The 21,491-nt window shown below is 40.8% G+C and overlaps 1 pseudogene; it reads right to left on the reverse strand.

Annotated features, from left to right (window-relative positions):
- Positions 1–19,160: 19,160 nt before the first annotated feature.
- On the reverse strand, positions 19,161–20,702 carry LOC149210454 (uncharacterized; annotated as a pseudogene).
- Positions 20,703–21,491: the final 789 nt, after the last annotated feature.

Raw genomic sequence — 21,491 nt, forward strand, 5'->3', positions numbered from 1 at the left:
ATGGATCTCAGTATCCTCAACCTGTTACGGGTCAATACCCCGGAATGTTAGTATGGGATCCATCACAGGGTCAACAGGTGTTGCAGCCAAGTATACAGTTGGTACCTCAAGCTGGACAACCCGTAGTTTCTGGTCCACCCCAGCAACCGCAACCTGTCCAGTCAAATGTTCAAACTTCTGTAACTTCGGTAGTTACTCAGCCGCCAATTGCACCTAGTACTCCATCTCAAACGGCTGCTGCAACTACCGCCACATCTACGATACTTACTTCTGGAGTATCGACGGCTCCGGTTTCTACTGTCTCTGTAACCACTCCTCAAACATCTTTACCGTTGTCTGGATCTACGATTCAAACCACGGTCCAGATGCCTGCAGGTCAGCCTGGTATAAGTACGGTTGTCACTACTCAACCTCAATTTGTTCAACCACAGTACCAGGGACAGTACCAACCTGGGCAAGTTGTCCAACAACCAGTTTACCAGTATCAACCGTATCCTAGGTACACTTATCAAAAACCTCAACAACCCAGTACGGTCCGGTTAATCCTGGTTTTCCAGGAGGATATAATATCCCAAATGCGACTCCTGTTCCTAGTTATCCTGGATATCCTCCTCCTGGGACTGGTCTTGTGACCCAGAGTTTTAGAGATCCTAACCGGCAGTTACCAATTATCGCAACTTTGGATTTACCAGACTTGACGTGCCTAACGAACGATCCAATTCAATATCTTCAGTTCTGGCCACCAATGCCAAATAAGTTGCCCAGTGATATACCCAAGTTCGAAGGTAAGTCTGGAGAGGATCCGTCCAATCACGTGATGACTTACCACCTCTGGTGTGCTTCAAATTCTATCTCGGATGATTCGATCTGCTTACGTCTTTTCCAGCGTACACTCATTGGTCTCGCGGCCAAGTGGTACATTGAGTTACCATGGGCCTCTTTTTACAATTTTAGCCAGTTAGCTACCTCGTTCTTAACTCACTTTCAGTTGCCGGTCAGATACGATAACGGCACAGAGTTATTAACTTCACTAAAACAATCAACGTCCACGTATATTTCTGATCACATTCATGAGCGGAGACGTCGAAGAAGGCTAGTGAAAGTTTTTATCCCGGACCAAATCTTAGCTGAATGGTTTGTTAAATCATTATTGCCGAAGATTACTGAAGATGTAGCTAAGGCCAGAGTAGTTACTGAGGAGCAAGTCATTGCTCAAGCGCAATACCTTGACTTAGTTTACACTCAGTCGGGTACGTTACACGAGAAGATTCCGGATCTTCCAAAGTCGAATCAAATCGTTGCTGCTCCTTCAGGATCTCATGCCGCTGATGGTATGATTGGTATCGTGAATACAAAGAGCAAGAAGAAGTCTTCCAAGGCTTCAACTACTCCTATTATCACTTTGCCTGATTCCCCGACAGGAGAGTCTTCTCCTGAACTTACCGCCGATATTCACGCTGTAGAGTCATCTACGGCCAAATCAAAAAACGGTGGAAAAAGAAAGGAAAGAAGAAGGCTAAAGCAGACAAGGCTCCGAAGGAGAAAACGGAAAAGTCGGAAACCAATGATGAAAAATGCAAACCTCGATATCCTTGTCTTATTTGTGAAGAGGATCATTTTACGAGAGATTGCCCTCATCGGGCCGAGGTTGTGAAAATAGTCAAAGGTTCTCCCACTCCTGCTGTGTTAAAAAATCCATTTCCGGAGCAGGAGAATAAGATGATAGGTTCTTCCTCGAATGCCAGTGAAGAACCCATTTTGATGATGTCTCATGTGAGGATTGCGACTCGGTCGCAAGATTATGGTAGTAAGAATCCTATTGATGGTAAGGAAGCAGAATCTTCTCACTCTAACCCATCAACCTCAGCTCCTAGTTCCGATCCACTACAGATCGAGAAACCTAACCTGGACTTAGTAATCAAACTGCTCGCCAAGGGTGTACTTCAAAGGTCTGCTTTCAATCCACATGCGAGAGCAGCCCAGAATTACAAGATTGTTGAGGACTTAGCTGTTTCACCCTCAGCAATGTCGGCGTTAGAAGTGCTGCAATCATGCCCAGCACAACGAAAATTACTTTTGTCGGCTATCGGAGTTGTTGATGTTCAGGACCCGAATCTAATAATCTTCGATCTAGAAAATAGTGCACCACGACTCCCCCATCAAATGGCTTTCCAAATCCCAGTGATAGTAAAAAAAAGGCCTATTCATCGGACTGTGATTGATGAGGGAGGCTCTACGTCTATTATGTCGATTCAATGTTGGAGATCTCTTGGTTCTCCTTCGTTGAACCAATCCCCCACCATCCTTAATGCCTTTGATGGCCGTGGGTTCCGTCCGTTTGGTATTCTACAGGAATTGCCTATAGGGGTAGAAGGTAAAACCGTTAGTCTGGATGTGGAAGTGGTTGATGCCCCTCTAGACTACAACCTTCTTTTGGGTCGAAGTTGGTCATATGCTATGACGACGGTCGTTTCATCGGTCTTCAGAGTAATTAAGTTTCCATATAACGGTAAGATCGTGACTATTGATCAGCTGACATACTTTTCATCCGACCCAGCCTCTTCAGAGAGTATCCAGCATGTCGGTAAGACGACAATCCCTTATAGGGACGTTGGCGTAGGTTTAGTTAAAGATTCCGGTTTACTGGGAACTTTTCCTCTCCCTCCACTCAGCGTAGATCCTTCATTTGCATCAATTCATATGATTACATCAGAAAACATTATTTATGATGATCCTTGGATTGTCCCATCTGAATCTGAGATAGACTCATTCGGTGATGCTATGCCTTGGAGTCCATATGAAATTTCTTATGAAGTTGTCATGTCTTTTACCGACTCGCGTTCAACCGAAATCGACCAAATGAATGTGGTCAGTGAAGAATCACTTTTCACCTCAACCTTAGAATGGATAGCGTTTCCCGAAGTCGTGTCATCTGACGAGCAACTTCGCGAAATCCTAAGTGTAGACGATCTACCATGGGAAGATCTCCATCACAGATCTTCGTTTTTACCTAAGGATGATGCATTTGAAAATGATTTTTCATCTATCTTTACCGCTGAATATGTCAAAGACGCTCAGGATCCAACGAAACATTCTGATTCAGAGTTGAATTTAGGGAATATTTCTCGCACTATTCCCATTGATATTTCAGTGAAGCCTGGAATTGAGGAGAACATTCATATAGGTGCCGCATGTACAGAAGATGAAATCCAAACTTACAAGGCCCTATTCCAAGAATTCCGCGATGTGTTTGCCTGGTCTTACGAGGAAATGCCGGGAATCGATCCTGCCATTGTTGTTCATGAAATAAAGACCTACCCAGATGCTAAACCCGTCCGGCAACGGTTGCGTCAGATTCACCCTAGAAAAGCGGCTGCGATTAAAGCAGAAGTCGAAAAGTTGTTGAAAGCAGGTTTCATTTATCTGATCCCGTTAACGGATTGGGTATCGAATATTGTTCCGGTCAACAAGAAACAAGGAACAATAAGAATCTGTATCTACTATAGGGATATCAATCGAGCTTGTCCAAAAGACAACTATCCTACACCTTATGTCGATCAAATTATTGATGATTGTGCCGGAAGTGAAATGTTTTCCTTTATGGATGGTTTTTCGGGCTATAATCAAATCAATATTCTACCTGCCGACCAACCAAAAACGGCATTCATTTTTCCATGGGGGACATTTGCTTATTGCAAATTACCTTTTGGGCTTAAAAATGCCGGGGCCACTTTTCAATGGGCAATGTCTTACGCATTTCACGACATCAAGCACATTGTGCAACCGTATCTCGATGATTTGGCTGCTCATTCATTACATCGAGCTGATCACCTTGTCCACTTACGAGCAATCTTTATGAGGTGTAGACATTATCGAATTTGGTTGAATCCCCACAAGTGTGTTTTTTGTATAGAAATAGGTCGATTCCTGGGATTTGTTGTTTCAAAAGCCGGCATTCGCGTCGATCCCTCGAAGGTCGAAGCTATCATCAAATTGCCTCCTCCTTCGAGTTTGTGCCAACTCCAAAGTTTGCAAGGGAAAGCAAACTTTTTACGCCGATTCATCCCAAACTACGCCGAGGTCACTAAAGGTTTTACACGGTTGTTGAAACAGAATGCTCAATTCTTTTGGGACGAGATTGCCCAACAATCTTTTGATGCACTTAAACACGCGTTGACCCATGCACCGTTGTTGCATCCTCCCAACTACAACCAGGACTACTTCTTATACCTCGCAGCTTCGCATTCCACCATTGGAATGGTGTTAGTTCAAGAAGATGAATTCGGAGCGGAACATGTGATATATTATCTCAGTAGGACCTTAAATCCCACTGAGCTAAAATATTCGCATGTGGAGAAGTTGGCCCTGGCAGCCGTTCAAGCTGTCCAACGCTTTCGTCACTACATTCTTCTCCATAAAACTACAGTTATTTCGGATTGCAACCCTATGATTTACATTTTGACAAAACAATTGCTAGGGGGCAAGTACTCTAAATGGATCGTTATCCTGCAAGAGTTCGACTTGGAATTTGAGAAGTCCAAGTCTAAGAAATCCTTGGTTTTTGCGGAATTGATGTGTGATTTCCCTCGTGCTGACACAGAGACTGTGGCAGAGGAGTCCATTGTGGACGAATCTTTGTTTCTTATCAGTACTTTAGATCCATGGTACGGGGATATAATCATCTATCTCCAAACTCAAAGCTTTCGGCCTGAAGCTTCAAAGGCGGAACGTCGAAAAATTCGGTTTCAATCCCAACAATACAAAATTATTGGAGATACACTTTATCGCCAGGGGGCAGACTTAGTTTTTCGATGTTGTTTAACTCACGAAGAGGCTGAGAGGGTTTTGAATGATTGTCATTCTGGAGCATGTGGCGGTCATATGTCTGGGTATGCCATAGCTCAGAAGGTGTTGCGCGCTGGTTATTTCTGGCCATCTATGTTTAAAGATTGTATCATTGCAGTCCGGAAGTGCCACAACTGTCAAGTGTTTGATCGCAAGATGCGCGCACCACCTGCTCCTCTCCACCCTATAATTGCCGTTGGTCCTTTCTCAAAATGGGGTATCGACTTTATTACTTGTAACCCTCACTCGGCCGGGGGGCATGCGTATATCATCCTCGCGGTTGATTATTTCACTAAATGGGCCGAGGCGATGCCTACATTCGACGCAAGCGGCAAAACAGCTGCAGTTTTCGTATTCAATCATATTCTAACTAGGTTTGGTGTCCCACAAGCAATCAGTACTGACCATGGGAGCCATTTTCGAAACATCATGATGACTAAGCTTACAAGCCAGCTTGGTTTGCGCCACGATAGCTCTACTCCTTATTATCCGCAAGCCAACGGCTTGGTTGAGTCTATCAACAAAGTTCTGGTTATCATGATCCGACGAACCATTGGTATTCATTGGTCGAATTGGCACATGTTATTTTCAGCGCTATGGGCATACCGAACCTCAATGAAAACTTCAACAGGGTTCACTCCTTTCCAGCTAGTTTATGGCTTGGAAGCTGTGTTACCCATTGAATGCGAAATCCCATCACTTCAAATGGCTGTCGAATTACTTCCAGCTACTTCCAAAGAGGAGAAACGTTTATTGTACTTAGCTAAATTAGATGAGACTCGACGTGACGCTGCATTGGCAATCGAGACTCACGCGAAGCGAATGAAAGCTCAGTATGATAGAAATGTGACCCCTCGAAGTTTTTCGGAGGGAGACCTAGTGCTATTATATGATCAAGCTAACGATAAGCTAGGTGCTGGAAAATTCGTTCCTATGTGGCATGGACCCTACATTGTAAAGCGAAAGCTAGCAAAAGGGGCTTATGAGCTGGTAGATTTTGATGGGGACTCTTTGGGTAAACCCAGAAATGGACTTTACCTAAAGAGGTATTATGCTTAAATGGTGGGTATGGAGAATTTTTAGTTAGGTTAGGTTTTCTTTCTAGCTAGTATGTTTGTTAGTTAGTCAGTGTGCTTAGCTTAGAGAGTGTGTTTTTCGTCGTTATTCTGGCTTATCTTGGTTTTACTCTTGATATTGCAGATGTCGACGCCTCTCCAAACATACATTGGATTTGCTGATGGTGCTTGTCGTAGTACACGGAATATCTCTTCCGCAGCTTGGGTTATCTATTCACCCTCTGACGAGTTAGTTTCTATGCATGGGGTAAGCCTCGGTCAAACAACGAACAACATTGCAGAATACAGTGCAGTGGTTGAATTATTATCTGAATCTATTTCATTTGGAATTCGACGTTTGATAGTGAGGTTAGATTCTGAACTTGTTGTATTACAGCTTAATAGAGTTTATGCCATTAGAAATCCTGTGTTATTAAGGTTGTTTTTGAGAGTGCGTCTCTTGGAACGTGAATTTGATTACATTGAATATCAGCATATTCCAAGGTCTTTAAATACATTAGCAGATGCAATTGCTTCTCGAATGTTGGACAGACATTTACAATAATCATGCAAGTAAATTTAAAAACATTTCATCACATATGTTAAACAAGATAAGCCGGTAATAGTAATATATATATATAGATAGGAGTGTGTCAAAAAATATAAATCGTCTTCGATCATAGGTTGAAAAACACCTTATGATCGGCAAAAATGATAAGGTACAAAAAGTCAAAAATGTCACATGTGTCTACAAAGTAACTAGCCAATCACTGGTGGTGCTCCCTATACGACACCACTGCACGGGCTACCTTACACAAAAATCTCCTAAACGGTCCAGGGACTGCGACTACATAGTGCTGAAGTCTGATAGGAATATCATCTATGGTAGTCTCAGGCATATCCGTCGTCAGACGCTCTAGATCATGCTCCAACTCAGCTAGTGACTCTGCAGCCACATCCTGTGGGGCCGGTACCAGTGCAACTGGATGTCTCCTCTCAAAAGGCCGGAGGTTGGCTGGGCGCTGTGGACCAACATCTGCATTTTGAAAATTTTTACTGTCAGTTTTGAGACGATATATATAAAAAACAAAAAATACATAATTTGAAAACTTGTGAAAAATAAAGTACCTCTGTCATCCCATTGTTCTCCCTGTGAAAGAACCATGTCCAGATCACCTCGAAAATCTACTCCGGCATACGGAAAGTCCTAGATCGAAAAAACCTGTTCCTCTAACCAGTGAAAATAACTATCAGTGAATCGAACAACTGCCGCGCCCTCGTCAGGATGCCGGGCCATTACCGTAACCCATCGTATCAGCTTTGGCTCCCGAGGAGCTAAGATATCAACAGTGAGTTGCTGAGGGATCAGCATCGGAAATCTCTCTAAGGCAAAGCTTACAACTAGAGGCCCATATCCAAAGGTCTTCAGTCGTTCGTCCTTTGCACTAGTCAGTTGTTGAAAATGGTGCCTTGGTAACAGTCAATCGCCATCCGCATTTGGGACCCGGAGGCAATATGTAAAGCAGCTGCGCCGCAAATTCTGGTAACCGTGAAAGCTATAACTTTGAGTTCACGCAGAGAGATGTGTTTGATTTCCACGCCTTTCGCATGGTGTGCATTGGGTGTGCACTAATTTGCACGGAGACTAGCAAGGGATTGGCCACCCGGCCTAGTCCCGGCTAGATTGAGTTGCTCGCCTCTATTTGGCAAGCCAGTGAGAAAGTATACGTCAGAGGGCTCTATCTCGAGCTGGTGCCCTCCTATGTAAAAGCATTGCTCTTGAACGTTCCATCTCTCAACCAGCCATTCCAAGAATCTCACCTGAGCCCTCATGCCAAGTATGGCCCAGTATTTATATAGCCTGCATGCTTTTAGGGCATCAATGGAAGGTTGATGTTCAATTGCAGCTAAATCAACGTCTTCGTTCTCTCTTTCTCTCCAATCCAACATGGTGAGTGCCCTACACACCAAGAAACAGAGATTAGAATTAATTTGGGAAATTTTTAATGGTTTTTGGTGGAGTTTGGGGTTTCAAATTCCGCCTTTCACGGGGGACGCACCCCGCGTTCAAAACACAGAGCGTCGGGACGCAGCTGGCCTGAAGGTGGGTTGCGTCCCCCGACCTTTTTCCTGTATAGGAAAAAGTCGGGGGACGCAGGTCACCCGAAGGGCACCTGCGTCCCCCGCAGAGCGCACTTTGAAACCCAAAACCCCCCAAAACTCAAAACTAAAACCTAAAACACAATTCTAAACGGATGAAATTGAAGAGGAGGATGTTGTAAAATACCTGGAAGAGACGGCGTTCGATTCTGACGGTCGGATTTTCTGCAGCGACCACGGGAAGTTTCTTGCCAAAAGCCCTTTTTTCAACCTCAACAGTAAAATGGTAAAAATGACATGGTAAAAAGTCTTTTTATATATTTTTTGGATGAATTTGTTCATTTTTCACCATGGAAGGACGTTTTTCGATGTATTTTTGCCTATCTTAAATAGGTATGAGTAATGTGTCGTTTTTGTGCAGGACAAAGGGATTTAGAGGGAAAATTGTCATTTTTCACAAACCAAAATATCAGAGTCATCTTTTAAGCCCTTTTCTGACTCCTAAAAAATGAAAAGATTTCCGAGCGTTTCTTTTACACTTGTTAAAACAGAATTAAAAGACGGTCCCCTTATAGCTCTTTTTTGACTGTAAAATCAGGAAAAGATTGCCGCGTTTTTGTCGTTTCAAACTCGATACGGAAATAAAACGATGTGTCCTTGATCGCTTTTTACTTTTTAGGTCAGTGGCACTAATTATGAAAGTACTCCTTGGTCGCAAGATCAAGCGGTTCCCCCAGGTATTATTTTATACTTTTTCGGGCTTGAGGGACACAAATCTACGAAAAAGTTCAACTTGGAGTCTTCTTAAGTTTTTCAGACTCTATAAAATTGAAAAACGCCGAGTTTCTCCTATACTGGGCTCGTTAAAGACTTCACAGTAAAGGACCTGTTCAATTACAAACAGGAACGAACCACTCCTTCCTAGGGTTCGAATCAAAACTAGGTTGGACTCATCCGAAGGATGAGCTTATAATCAAGAATATGTTATCCTCCTCAAGCTTGTTAAAAATAAAGAGGTACTTGCCAGAAATGGTGGGGGAAAAGAGAGAAGAATGAGCCTATTTTTTACCTTTTGTCTCAGAAGAAACTTTATTACCACTCTTGAACACGACACTTTTTCATTCATCTGGGTTGGGAAATCCTTTACTTCACAGTTGATCAAACCACTTTGAAAGTCTTTAGCCGGGTTCCGGGGATTAACTTTGAGTTATTTATCGCCAAGCCATCTGTCGTGTCGTTATGTGTTCAAGAGGTCTGCAAGCAAAACTTTCATCTGCAAAATACTTGTCATCCATTTGACCATCCCTGAGTCAGTCTTTACAGCAACATTTCTTCAACTTGAACAATGATTTCGTGTTGCGGGCTTGCCTGCAACGGGTCGCTTTCTATCGACATCAACACATTATCTAGAGAGATGACTTAGAAATCGTCAGTACCTTGAAGTCTGCATGCATCAATGGCAGGTTTCTCGCCTTTGATGTCAGTTTACATCATTGACTTTCGATCGAAGGATTCCGTGAAATGTTCGACATCAACTCATTCATTCACATCTCATGGATTGTATTGGGTACTTTGGGAACCATTGACATTACTGGTGGTCTCTCTCACACTTGTTAACAGTTTACATCATCGACTGGTAATCAAGTGGTTTCTACCATGTTTGACATCAACTCATTTATTCGCATGGCTAGAATCGTACCAATTCGGGAAGTAGAAATGAAGACCCTGGATCTAGTTTCCACCATCCAGGCTGCGAGGAGTTTTGTATTCATTATCTAAGTAGACTAATCATAAACATATCGCTACGCCCATACTGTGTCTACAAAAGACTATGATTATGATGTACTGCAAGATCATTCCTGTATCAGAGTAGTTAGTCTATTAGTTAAAGTTTTAATCTGAGTATGGGAATGCCTACCTCAGTGATGATATAATCTTATACATGTATTTTGTGTTGAAAATTGCAGGTTCTGACCAGGCTCTCCACAAGATAATCCTTGAAATGATAAATCCTTCCTAGATAATACAAAACCCTAATCTATTACAGGCTTCGCACTTTAGGGGGCAATCTGTTACACTAAAAAATGTCACCATGACTATTTACAGTTAGTATGGCTCTATCAACAGTCATGCTACCCTCTTAGGCAAGTCTTATGCCTCTACTCTCCATGTCAAACTCCAAAAAAGAGAGAAAGTCTTTCTAAATGTATTTATCTCTGGGGACGCAGGTTCTCTCAACCTTACCTGCAGGTACGCACCCAATGTTCACAAAAGCTGCGTCTTTGGACGCTCTGTATGTAAAAGGGCAGGTGCGTCCCCCTGTAAAGGTTAAAATGCGCAAGTTTCATCTTTAAAAAGTCACTTGTGGTCATTTCTAGAGCATTCTAGAAGGTTGTCCGACGTGTATTGAGCGCCTCCAGATGGTTCATGCACTCCTACCAAAGAGGAACTTATCCCATCAATAAGGGAGCTATCCCATCCAAATAGGGGATTATCCCATTAATGGTGGACCTGATTAACTTCCTCTTGAGCACTATAAATACAGGCATTGGGCCAGAAGGAGAGAGGTTGAAAGCTATACATTTCTAAGGGTAAATGCTGCAGGAATTAGGACTCCCATTTAGAAGCTTGTGAGGAGAGATTTTCATCTTTGCTTGTTCTATTTGGAAGTGGGTGAGCTTTGTCAAAGTAAAGGAGAACTCTTTATGGACCCTGGGAGGGACTTGCTCAACACCAAGGCTTAGGTTGTATTTGTTCCTTTTGTTACCTATTAATGCAAATGAGTCCATTCTTCTCAATAACTTGTTATTTATGAGTTGTTTCATGTACTCCTTGGTCTATGTGTTAAATATGTTTTATTCTATGAGATTATCAAGTGCTATTTAATCGTTTGATTGTTAGTGTATGCAGGTTTCAAAGTGAAGGAGGAGCTCATCCGGATCAGAGGAGCTGGACTGCTACAATAGCGTTGGACTACAGGTAGGATCTAAACACTTGATTTCCCATATAGTAAATGCATGTTTAGAGAAGGATTGCTCTTGTTTGTCTTGTTTGTCAGTAGAGAGTCTTAGGCTCCTAGGGAGGTTGGTTGTGTCCACACAATCGACTCTTTCCGCCTGACAGGTATCGCTCCAGATAATAAGGTCATTTGATTTGGAGATGATTGGTTTGTCGCTACATTCCATGATATGATATGACTCGACGATTCGAATGAAGAAGTGGACAGCAGAGAAACAACCTCCATCATACCCTCATTCATCTTTGCATCATTTTCATCAATAATTCATTAACAAAACACATAAGAAGAATAAGCAAACAAAGAATGGCCATCATCATAGGATCACAGTAGCAATAGAGCTTAGAAGAAGAAGAAGAAGAAGAAGTTAAAGCACCTCTACCGATTCAGAAAAGAAGAATAAGAGGCGGTCGCGGGTTCTATTCCTCACAGCATAAAATAAAAGAAGAAGAAGGTTGCCCCCTCCCTTCTCTTTGCGCTTTGCTTTTTTGCAATGGCTCGCCTGCAAACAATTGGGAGGAGGCAGATTTCATCTACGTTTAGGTCATGCGGGAAGTTGCGAAAACAACTCTTGAGTTGAAATAAAAGAGAAAAGGGTTTCCAGGGCTGCCGACTGCTGCCAAGGGCCTGTAAAAAAATAGACCTCCAGATCAAAATAAAGCTAACATGGCTATTTCTCGTGATGCAAAAGAAAAAATGACCTGCTTTAATTTACCACAATTCTTCACCTCCAACCGCATCAAAGCTTTCTACAGATCTATTAACATGTCAGCCCAATACAACAATTACAACAGAAAATCATTCCATTCAAAGGAACACAGTGGTAACTATACCCTCTATCTTCTGAATACTGGAGTAGGGTTCATTAGAAATTAATATTTACCCAAAGATGTAGATATCAATATTTCCCCCAAAGATGTGAATTGTACGAATTCAAGGTTTCTGCAACAAAACCAGAAATACTCCAAAAACAATACAGTTAGCCGTGCAACCCAACTTTATCCATGGCCACCGTAAATGGGTAAATGATTTATTTTGCAGAGCAAAGAAAACTCAGCGAGAATGGAGCAAACCCTGCATCAACAATACAAGGCCGTACTGATGAGGTATCGCTCTAGATAATAAGGTCGTTTGATTGGGAGATGATTGGTTCGTCGCTTGTGTGCAGAATGGCAAGAGTGTGAACAACAATCTCTAACAATATTAAAACCATGTATACGATGTATACGCTCGGCTCTTCCCCACTAGAATAAGGCTCCTGCCGACTGCTCGAATGCATCGAATTAGGCTTTTGTGTTAGGGGTTATACAAGAGCACTATAAGGTTGTGCATGTTTGACGATCTCCGCAGTTGAAGTGCTTGGCTTTTGAGAGAGAAGGGTAGTTTACCATCTCTGCATTGAGAGGAACGCATCAAGTGGAAGACATCCATCGGTTGTTGGCACCCATAAAAAAAATGCCTACCATTCTGCCTGAAGGATGAAGACCATAACAGAAATGCCTACCATTTCGCTGAAGGACGAAAACCACAACAAAAATGCCTACCATTTCATCTGAAGGATGAAGATCATGACGAGTAATTGAAGGAGACCAAGACGAATATCTTGAAAATTCACACAGATGTCAGTGGAAAGCAGAAGGGTGGTGCTTGTTCAAAGGGAGGCCTATTGGCCTAATTAATTAAACGGTTGATTTCTCTTCAATCGTCTAACATTACATCTAACGGCTACGATTAAGACACAGAAGCATTTGGGGGGTTCATTTCAAAGGGAAATGTCTTACGGCGTAACGAGAATGGAGCAAACCCTGTATCAACAATACAAGGCCGTACTGATCAGGTATCACTCTAGATAATAAGGTCGTTTGATTGGGAGATGATTGGTTCGTCGCTTGTGTGCAGAATGGCGAGAGTGTGAACAACAATCTCTAACAAGATTAAAACCATGTATATAATGTATACACTCAGCTCTTCCCCGCTAGAATAAGGATCCTGCCGACTGCTCGAATGCATTGAATTAGGCTTTTGTGTTAGGGGTTATACAAGAGCACTATAAGGTTGTGCGTGTTTGACGATCTCCGTAGTTGAAGTGCTTGGCTTTTGAGAGAGAAGGGCAGTTTACCATCTCTGCATTGAGAGGAAGGCATCAAGTGGAAGACATCCATCGGTTGTTGGCACCCATAACAAAAATGCCTACCATTCCACATGAAGGATGAAGACCATAACAAAAATGCCTACCATTTCGCTAAAGGACGAAAACCATAACAAAAAAGCCTACCATTTCGTCTAAAGGATGAAGACCATGACGAGTAATTGAAGGAGACCATGAAAAATATCTTGAAAATGTGCACAGATGTCAGTGGAAACAGAAGGGTGGCACTTGTTCAAAGAAAGGCCTATCGGCCTAATTAATTAGATGACTGATTTCTCTTCAATCATCTAACATTACATCTAACGGCTACGCTTAAGACACAGAAGCATTTGGGGGGTTCATTTCAAAGGGAAACGCCTTACAGAATAACGAGAATGGAGCAAACCCTACATCAACAATAAAAGGTCGTATTGATCAGGTATCGCTCTAGATATTAAGGTCGTTTGATTGGGAGATGATTGGTCCGTCGCTTGTGTGTAGAATGGCGAGAGTGTGAACAACAATCTCTAACAAGATTAAAACCATGTATACAATGTATACGCTTGGCTCTTCCCCGCTAGAATAAGGCTCCTGCCGACTACGTGAATGCACCGAATTAGGCTTCTGTGTTAGGCGTTATACAAGAGCACTATAAGGTTGTGCATGTTTGACGATCTCCGCAGTTGAAGTGCTTGGCTTTTGAGAGAGAAGGGCAGTTTACCATCTCTGCATTGAGAGGAAGGCATCAAGTGGAAGACATCCATCGCTTGTTGGTGCCCATAACAAAAATGCATACCATTCCGCATGAAGGATGAAGACCATAACAGAAATTCCTACCATTTCGCTGAAGGACGAAATCCATAACAAAATTGCCTACCATTTCGTCTGAGGGATGAAGACCATGAAAAATATCTTGAAAATGCGAACAGATGTCAGTGGAAAGCAGAAGGGTGGCGCTTGTTCAAAGGAATGCCTATCAGCCTAATTAATTAGAAATTTGATTTCTCTTCAATCGTCTAACATTACATCTAATGGCTACGATTAAGACACATAAGCATTTGGGGGGTTCATTTCAAAGGGAAACGCCTTACAGCGTAACGAGAATGGAGCAAACCCTGCATCAACAATACAAGGCCATACTGATCAGGTATCGCTCCAGATAATAAGGTCATTTGATTGGGAGATGATTGGTTTGTCGCTTGTGTGCAGAATGGCGAGAGTGTGATCAACAATCTCTAACAAGATTAAAACCGTGTATACGATGTATACGCTCAGCTCTTCCCCGCTAGAATAAGGTTCCTGCCAACTGCTCGAATGCAATTAGGCTTCTGTGTTGGGGGTTATACAAGAGCAATATAAGGCTGTGCATGTTTGACGATCTCCGCAGTTGAAGTGCTTGGGACAGAAACTACCCAATTGTTTCCCTTGAATGGGAGTGGGGATGTGTTGCATGAAGCAGACCTCTGCATAGTTCAGCAAAGCTGAAAAAAATCCAGAGCTTATCAGTCTCTAACTTCAGCTTATGGTCTGCTTCAGGCCAACTGTAACAAGTCTTGGCTGGGTGATAGCTACAAAGGTAGTGGTCCTCCCAAGTGGCAGTCAACAATATATTCTTTCATTCCAAGCAACTCCCAACGCAGGCTGCACATAAAAAAAACTCACTAGCAGACCTCTGCAAACTTCAGCAAAGGTGAAAAAAATCCAAAGCTTACCAACGTAGATAGGAGGGACCATCATAAAGTGGACATTCTCTAATAAGGTGGGGAGTCTACTGAGAAGTCATGTGTAATATCCATCTCATGGAGGGAAAACTTTTCCAAAAAAGGCACTCTTGCAAACCTAGAAGCTATTCAGAATGAAAACATAGTACAAATTCATGCAGCTTTCTGGCCCACAGGCATACAATCTAGGGCCAATCAAGACTCTTAATAGCTTGGATAAATGAAAAGCAAGATTCCTGAGCTATATAATAATAAATGCAAAATGCAATTATGTTGCTTCCCTTTTAGAAAATGTCATATCAGTCGTCATTAAAGTGGGGCTATGCTCCTGAGGTTCAGAGACAAAAAGCTTGTGTGAGCTTGAAATCTCCCCCATTTTGTTGAACTGGAAATACATATCTTGACTTTCTTCACTGTCCATGTTTTAACATGATTTGACCACAAGATGCTCTGTGTCAAAAAGCAGTCAGACAACACCTACAGATTAGAGTGTTATGGTAGGGGATCTAATATACATAGTGCATATAAAGAAGAAACTATTTGGTGTGGCTCAGATTATTGTTGAAACCGATTTCATGACCCAAAAAGTATCTAAAAAATTATTAGTTTTTAAACAATTCACACTCAGTGGAAATGACAAAAAGGGTTTTTGTAATGAAAGTATACTTAGTGGAAGTATAAAATGGATAAAACTTGCAAGAAATAAATGTTACAAGTGGCTTAAGAGCAAAATATCCAGAGGAACCTCTCACATGAGATAATAATAATGCATACCCGAAAAATCCTGTAGGGCTTTCTCCTAACGCGTAGAATTAATCTTCCATACACCTGCGGGTTTTCACAAACAACAAAGATAAGGTAAAATTTAAGATAACAGTGACCCAAATATATATAAAACCCCATAACTACCACCATAATATGTAGAGGGCGAGGGGAAAACGATCTGCAGGAAAAACGGCCTACGTGGCCCTCATGCAGCGAAGAAAGTCACCTTGTCCTCTGCGGCCCTCGTCGAAACCCTTCTCCCTCTACAATTTTGCCGCCCTCCTCTGCACCAACTCCACTGCGCCATCCTCAAGACCCTCACCCTCCTCTGCATCAAACGTGGATATCCGCGGGCAGGACGGGTTTAGCGAGGTAGTTAGGGTAAAGTTAAAGTGATTTATTAACTAAAACCAATTTATGAACAAAACTGATTTATTAACGTATTAGTTACTAGCAATTTTCCCAAAAGATACAAAGAGAGGCCAATAGGATTATTAAATTGGAATTGTTGAATTTTCATAGAAGAGATGTTGGTTCAAGTATCTTTCTAGTTGTACTCTATGATCCTTTGTTAATATGGAATCAATAGAATTTTCATCAGAGTAGACTACTTTGATCCAAAACACCCAAAAGAACATAATAAACCCTGAACACGTCAAATATAAAGCATAATTCCTAAGAATAATAATGATAAATTGTACAATGACTCCTCAGATACTAGGAGAATAACTCTTGATACCCAAAAGATTGCAATATCAAATTATCATAGACAATTGTGCATGTCAATGATCATAATAATATCATATATACTAATTCTCAGCTATTACATTACACCAAATATATACTAATTCTTATCCATTACTAGTGTAGTTCCAGTTCCAGGACTCCTTAAATTCACTGGAGGGCCATAACAATTACCTCCCTTCTAGGAATGCTTCACTCTGAAAGCATAAGATCCAAATTACTCAAAAAAGTATGACAAGGATTGACAGACAAATATAGATGGAGAGTATAGCTCCCAAGAATAATAATAATGATATCTTACAAAAAAAATTCTAAGATACTAAGAGAATATAACCCCTAATAAGTTATAACCCAAAATATCATAATTTTATTAGATATTATAGAACAGTAAATATGAATTGATTATAATAATCTCCTATATATACTAATTCTCAGCCATTACTCCCATAGACCAAATTTCCAAGGATATCTACCCTTTTCTTATACAAGTGACCTTATATTTGCTAGAAGACTATAACATAGACCCGGCTTAATATATTCCAGTGGTTTAATGATTAACATAAACATTGAGTTTACAAATAATGATAGCCACGAAATACTAAATGTTTTATCAAACATGCAGGAGAGGTATTTCTGCTACCAAATCAAAACATAATTGGAGGTGACAATGCCAAACAGATAGCAATAAATGGTTTGAAAACTCAGTACAGTTGAATGGAAATGGCATCAAACAGAAAGCATTCAAAATATTTCCTAGAATTCTTATTGCAAGGTCAAATAGAACACATTCAAGCGTGAACCCCTTACAACTACAGTAACTAATTTGGATAATAACAATTAACCTACCAATAAGAAATGTCAAAAATAGTTAGGTTGCCTACAAACAGTTAACTAGGAAAATAAGAATCATTCAAGATCCACAACAGAACTAAAACGAAAATGGCGAAGCCCCTGCTGAACAAGGGCAATTACAAGCAAGTCCTTAATAAAGCTGAAACCACAAGTAAATTGCAGGGCTATGGAATTGTTAAAAGATTCTCCAAGTAATTAGAACAACCATTGTACCCATTTATCTTTTTGTAAGTCTATAATGCCTATATTTATTTCGTAAAGGGGACATCCTTGGACACAGAGTCCCAATCCTGAAGGATATCCTCAACATCCTAGACATGGGGAATAATTTCGTTTAAATTGTGGTATGTATGAATTGTCTTCATCCTTTATTCCCTAGCAGCATAATTCTTCCCATGTAATTTATGGCAGTCAGAAATCATTCCTCCTTGTGTAAGTCTTGCCATAACTGCTCCTTCCTAGACGCATATCAGTTTTAATAAACTCTCAACCCTGTGTGTCGGTTTCAACTCTTTGGAGAAAAGCAAGGACAGAGAATCTAGTCCTCACTTCAAATACCAAAACCCAGTTTTTGTTGGTAGTACTGTGAGAGCATTGAATGATCTATTTCACCTTGTCAACCAGAGGTTTCAATCTGTGACCAGCAAAGCAAACAACACTTTTCGTTTAATAAATTTACTCCCTTATTGTACCAACAATCTCCCAATGCTACAAACAGCAATGATTTTCTCCAATTAGCAACATGAAAATAACATATATGATACCATCATATTTTTCCTCTTTGTCTTCTTGATGATAAAGTTTTAAGAATACAGTGAATCTGAAGATACGACCTGCTGCCTCCAGATAGAAGTAAACATGAATAACATCTCAGGACAGGAGCAACAACGAACTCTACCATCAACTTTTTCCTCTTTGATTTTTTGATGATCAAGTTTTAAGAATACCTGGAATCTGAAGATACAACCTGTTGCCTTCAGATAATAGCGAACATCAATAGTAGTCATCGGATAGGAGCAACAATGAACTTTTGTAATCAGCATCTGGTCATAAAAGCCTGCAGAAAACAAACCGAAATGATGATTTTTTCCGCAGAAATGTATTCTTATTACCATTAACTACTTCTTCATGATGGCAGCAACATCATCTTCTGGAGTGGTATCTTCAATGTTTCATATTCTAAAGCAAAAATTGTTCCCTAGTTATTTTAACTTTTCATAAAAATGGAGCAAATTTAGCAGAAGTGGCAGATTCAATAGCAGTGGTAAGGAACCTCAATTCCGGAGAAATTCTTTGTGTGACATCATCAAATTCTACACCTGGAAGGCCTTTTCTTCAAAATTTTGCAATGAGCAACCACAGAATCAGTAGCCACACCAATTGAAAAACCACACAAGTATCCAACAGATGCAAAATAGTTGTAGTAAACACAATTTATCCAACACATAAAAAACGCAATGTCACCTCAGCATTCTTAAAGCATCATTTCATCTGTTGCAGTGTTTATGTGGCAAATGCATACAACATCCATACATTATACTATTAATCTATTCATCTGTGCAACTTACAAAATGACAGTACGATTTCCAAGCATCATAATGGCAATAAAAATACAAGCAACTGCAATAATTTAATGGAAAAGCAATGTTAGTGTCTACAATAAATTAAGCCATGCAATTCTTCTTAACTCAAACATACAGATCAAAAATATCATTACTGATGGTGCTGCACCAATCTTCAATATGCTAGCTCCAATAAATGCCACTGATAGGCTAACAAAAGGTCTGCATATCATGACAATCAACTGCAAAATATTTCTGTTGGAAATGATATGTCTACCATTGTGTAGCTGTGATACCACATTGATTTTGAGCATGAAGGTTTTCACAGTGAGTAATTAATGTACTGTGATTTTCTGAAATGTGTTTTAACAATTAGCCTTCCATTTCTTCATCTTCGTGCTCATCATCCTCGAGTGTAAGATCACCAAGAATCTCATCTAAAGGTACAGAAGGAACATCTTCACCATCTGTCATAGACGCTGTATCCGCTCGCTGATAATTTTCATTTCTGTACAATGCAATCTTGGATCACATCTCCTGGTCTTCCTCCAGTTCATCCAAAAACTTTTCATAGTCCTCCCATTCCTTCACATCCTCCATTTTGCCTTTGGAAGATGGTTCAACCTCCATGGGCAATGTCTTAAGCTTCCAAGGTCTAAGCTTGCCTTGCTTCTTCTAGCGCTTCTCTTCATAACTTTTCTTCACCAAAACCACATATGGAAGATTAATTCCTTTGTATTTATCTAAATCCACATCATTAGTATTTGCACCATAGAAATCAAAACCAAGAGCATAGTCACGAGGACTCAAAAGATGGCCCAGATGAGTTTTCACTGTAAAAATAGTGTCATTCTTTCCAAAGTCTAAAACATGGGCTACCTTTGCCTCTGCCAATGAATACTTGATACCACACATAGTAGTCAAACCCATCTCAACTTCAATATCGAATATAATATATTCAACCAACTGCCAGTTTGAAAGGAGAGGCTTAAAAGGAACCCTCCAATACTGATTCGCGTCCATAAAAGCATGACTCGAAGTAAATGGGTCAAGCAGCATAATATGGGTACTCACTTTTGTGCACAGGACAAGGGGACCTAAGTTACCCAAGTTTGCCGCAACCTTTGGAGGGAGGAAAATCAAATCCTCCTTGCAAATAGGGCATATCTGAATAGATAAAGTGTACTTATAATTGTATGTATTGCTCTTTGAATCCTGATACATAAGCTATTTGTCATTGCGATTCAAAATAGGCACCACATTGCCTAAAAAGCTCACAAACCTAACTGCATGACTTCTATTAGCAAAGAAAAAATCAACGCCCTCGTGCACTTGTTTAACATTGACTCCCTGAGCCGCTGCACCGTGCTCTAGAATCAACTGTTCCAGATAGAAAAACATTCTCCTGTGGCTAACATGCTACCTGACTTGCACAACAGCCACGTACTGATCTGGGTTGGACTCAACCCTTGTACAGTGTTCACACATATGATCTTGCTGAACATATTCAACAACGTAAGCCTATTCCAATATAGCCCCATTGAGCACTTCCTTCTGTATTCGCAACTTGACCTAGATTCTCTTAGAATGGGGTTCGGTCCATATGAATTCAGCATGTACAAGCCTAACCTTGTTCAAATTCTTGAGCCTCTTAATGCAAAATGTTAAGAGTTCCTTGGATTCTAATTGGGCTTTTATCCATGTTTTGGGGGGTTGTAATTACGAATTACATTCAGGGTAATGAAGGACTGTTACCTGTTTTTGTAGACCTTCTGTGATATCCACTTGGGTTTGTATACAATTAACACACATGTTTGTTGCGTTGGGTGGCATGGAAATACCGCACATACAATATAGTACTCGACCCGTGGTCTGCTGTACTATAAACATATCGGCCATTAGACCCTCGGCCATTTCTACACCGTTCTAGACCGCGAAATGAAGGAATCTGCATGACGTTTTAGCACAGGAAATGTAAAACAAATAAGACAAAGAACAGACTTACTCCAAACACTTAAGCGATATAAGCAACACAAGATTTCAACTATTTAAAGATAAAATGCATTATATGTTTTTCATAAAATAAAACCATAAAACCTACCGCTGTAGACTGTAAAGGCCGAGAAGAATTAACCGCTAAATTGTTCTACCATGATCAATTCAGAGCCTGAAATACATAAATTTAAAAAGGCTTTTTGTAGATCAAAAAATGTGGGTAAAGGGTTAGTTAATGCCAACCTGGCGCATAACAGACAGGTCGAATTCCACCGAGAGAGGTTGAAATTCCCTCCAAACAGCGGTGGAAGGCTCTGATAAAATCTTTGAACCGAAAATGGCCACGACAGATGGGTAAATGATTTATTTTGCAGAGTAAAGAAAACTCAGCGATAATGGAGCAAACCCAGCATCAACAATACAAGGTTGTACTGATCACGTATCGCTCCAGATAATAAGGTCGTTTGATTTGGAGATGATTGGTTCGTCGCTACATTCCATGATATGATATGACTCGACGATTCGAAGGAAGAAGTGGAGAGCAGAGCAACAACCTCCATCATACCATCATTCAGCTGTGCATCATCTTCATCAATAATTCATTAACAATACACATAAGAAGAATAAGCAAACAAAGAATGGCCATCATCATAGGATCACAGTAGAAATAGAGCTTAGAAGACGAGGAATAAGTTAAAGCACCTCTAG

Source organism: Pinus tabuliformis, chromosome 1_2 (assembly GCF_031772625.1).
Source record: "Pinus tabuliformis cultivar Carrire ecotype Pingquan chromosome 1_2, CPIR1, whole genome shotgun sequence".
Lineage (NCBI taxonomy): Eukaryota > Viridiplantae > Streptophyta > Pinopsida > Pinales > Pinaceae > Pinus > Pinus tabuliformis.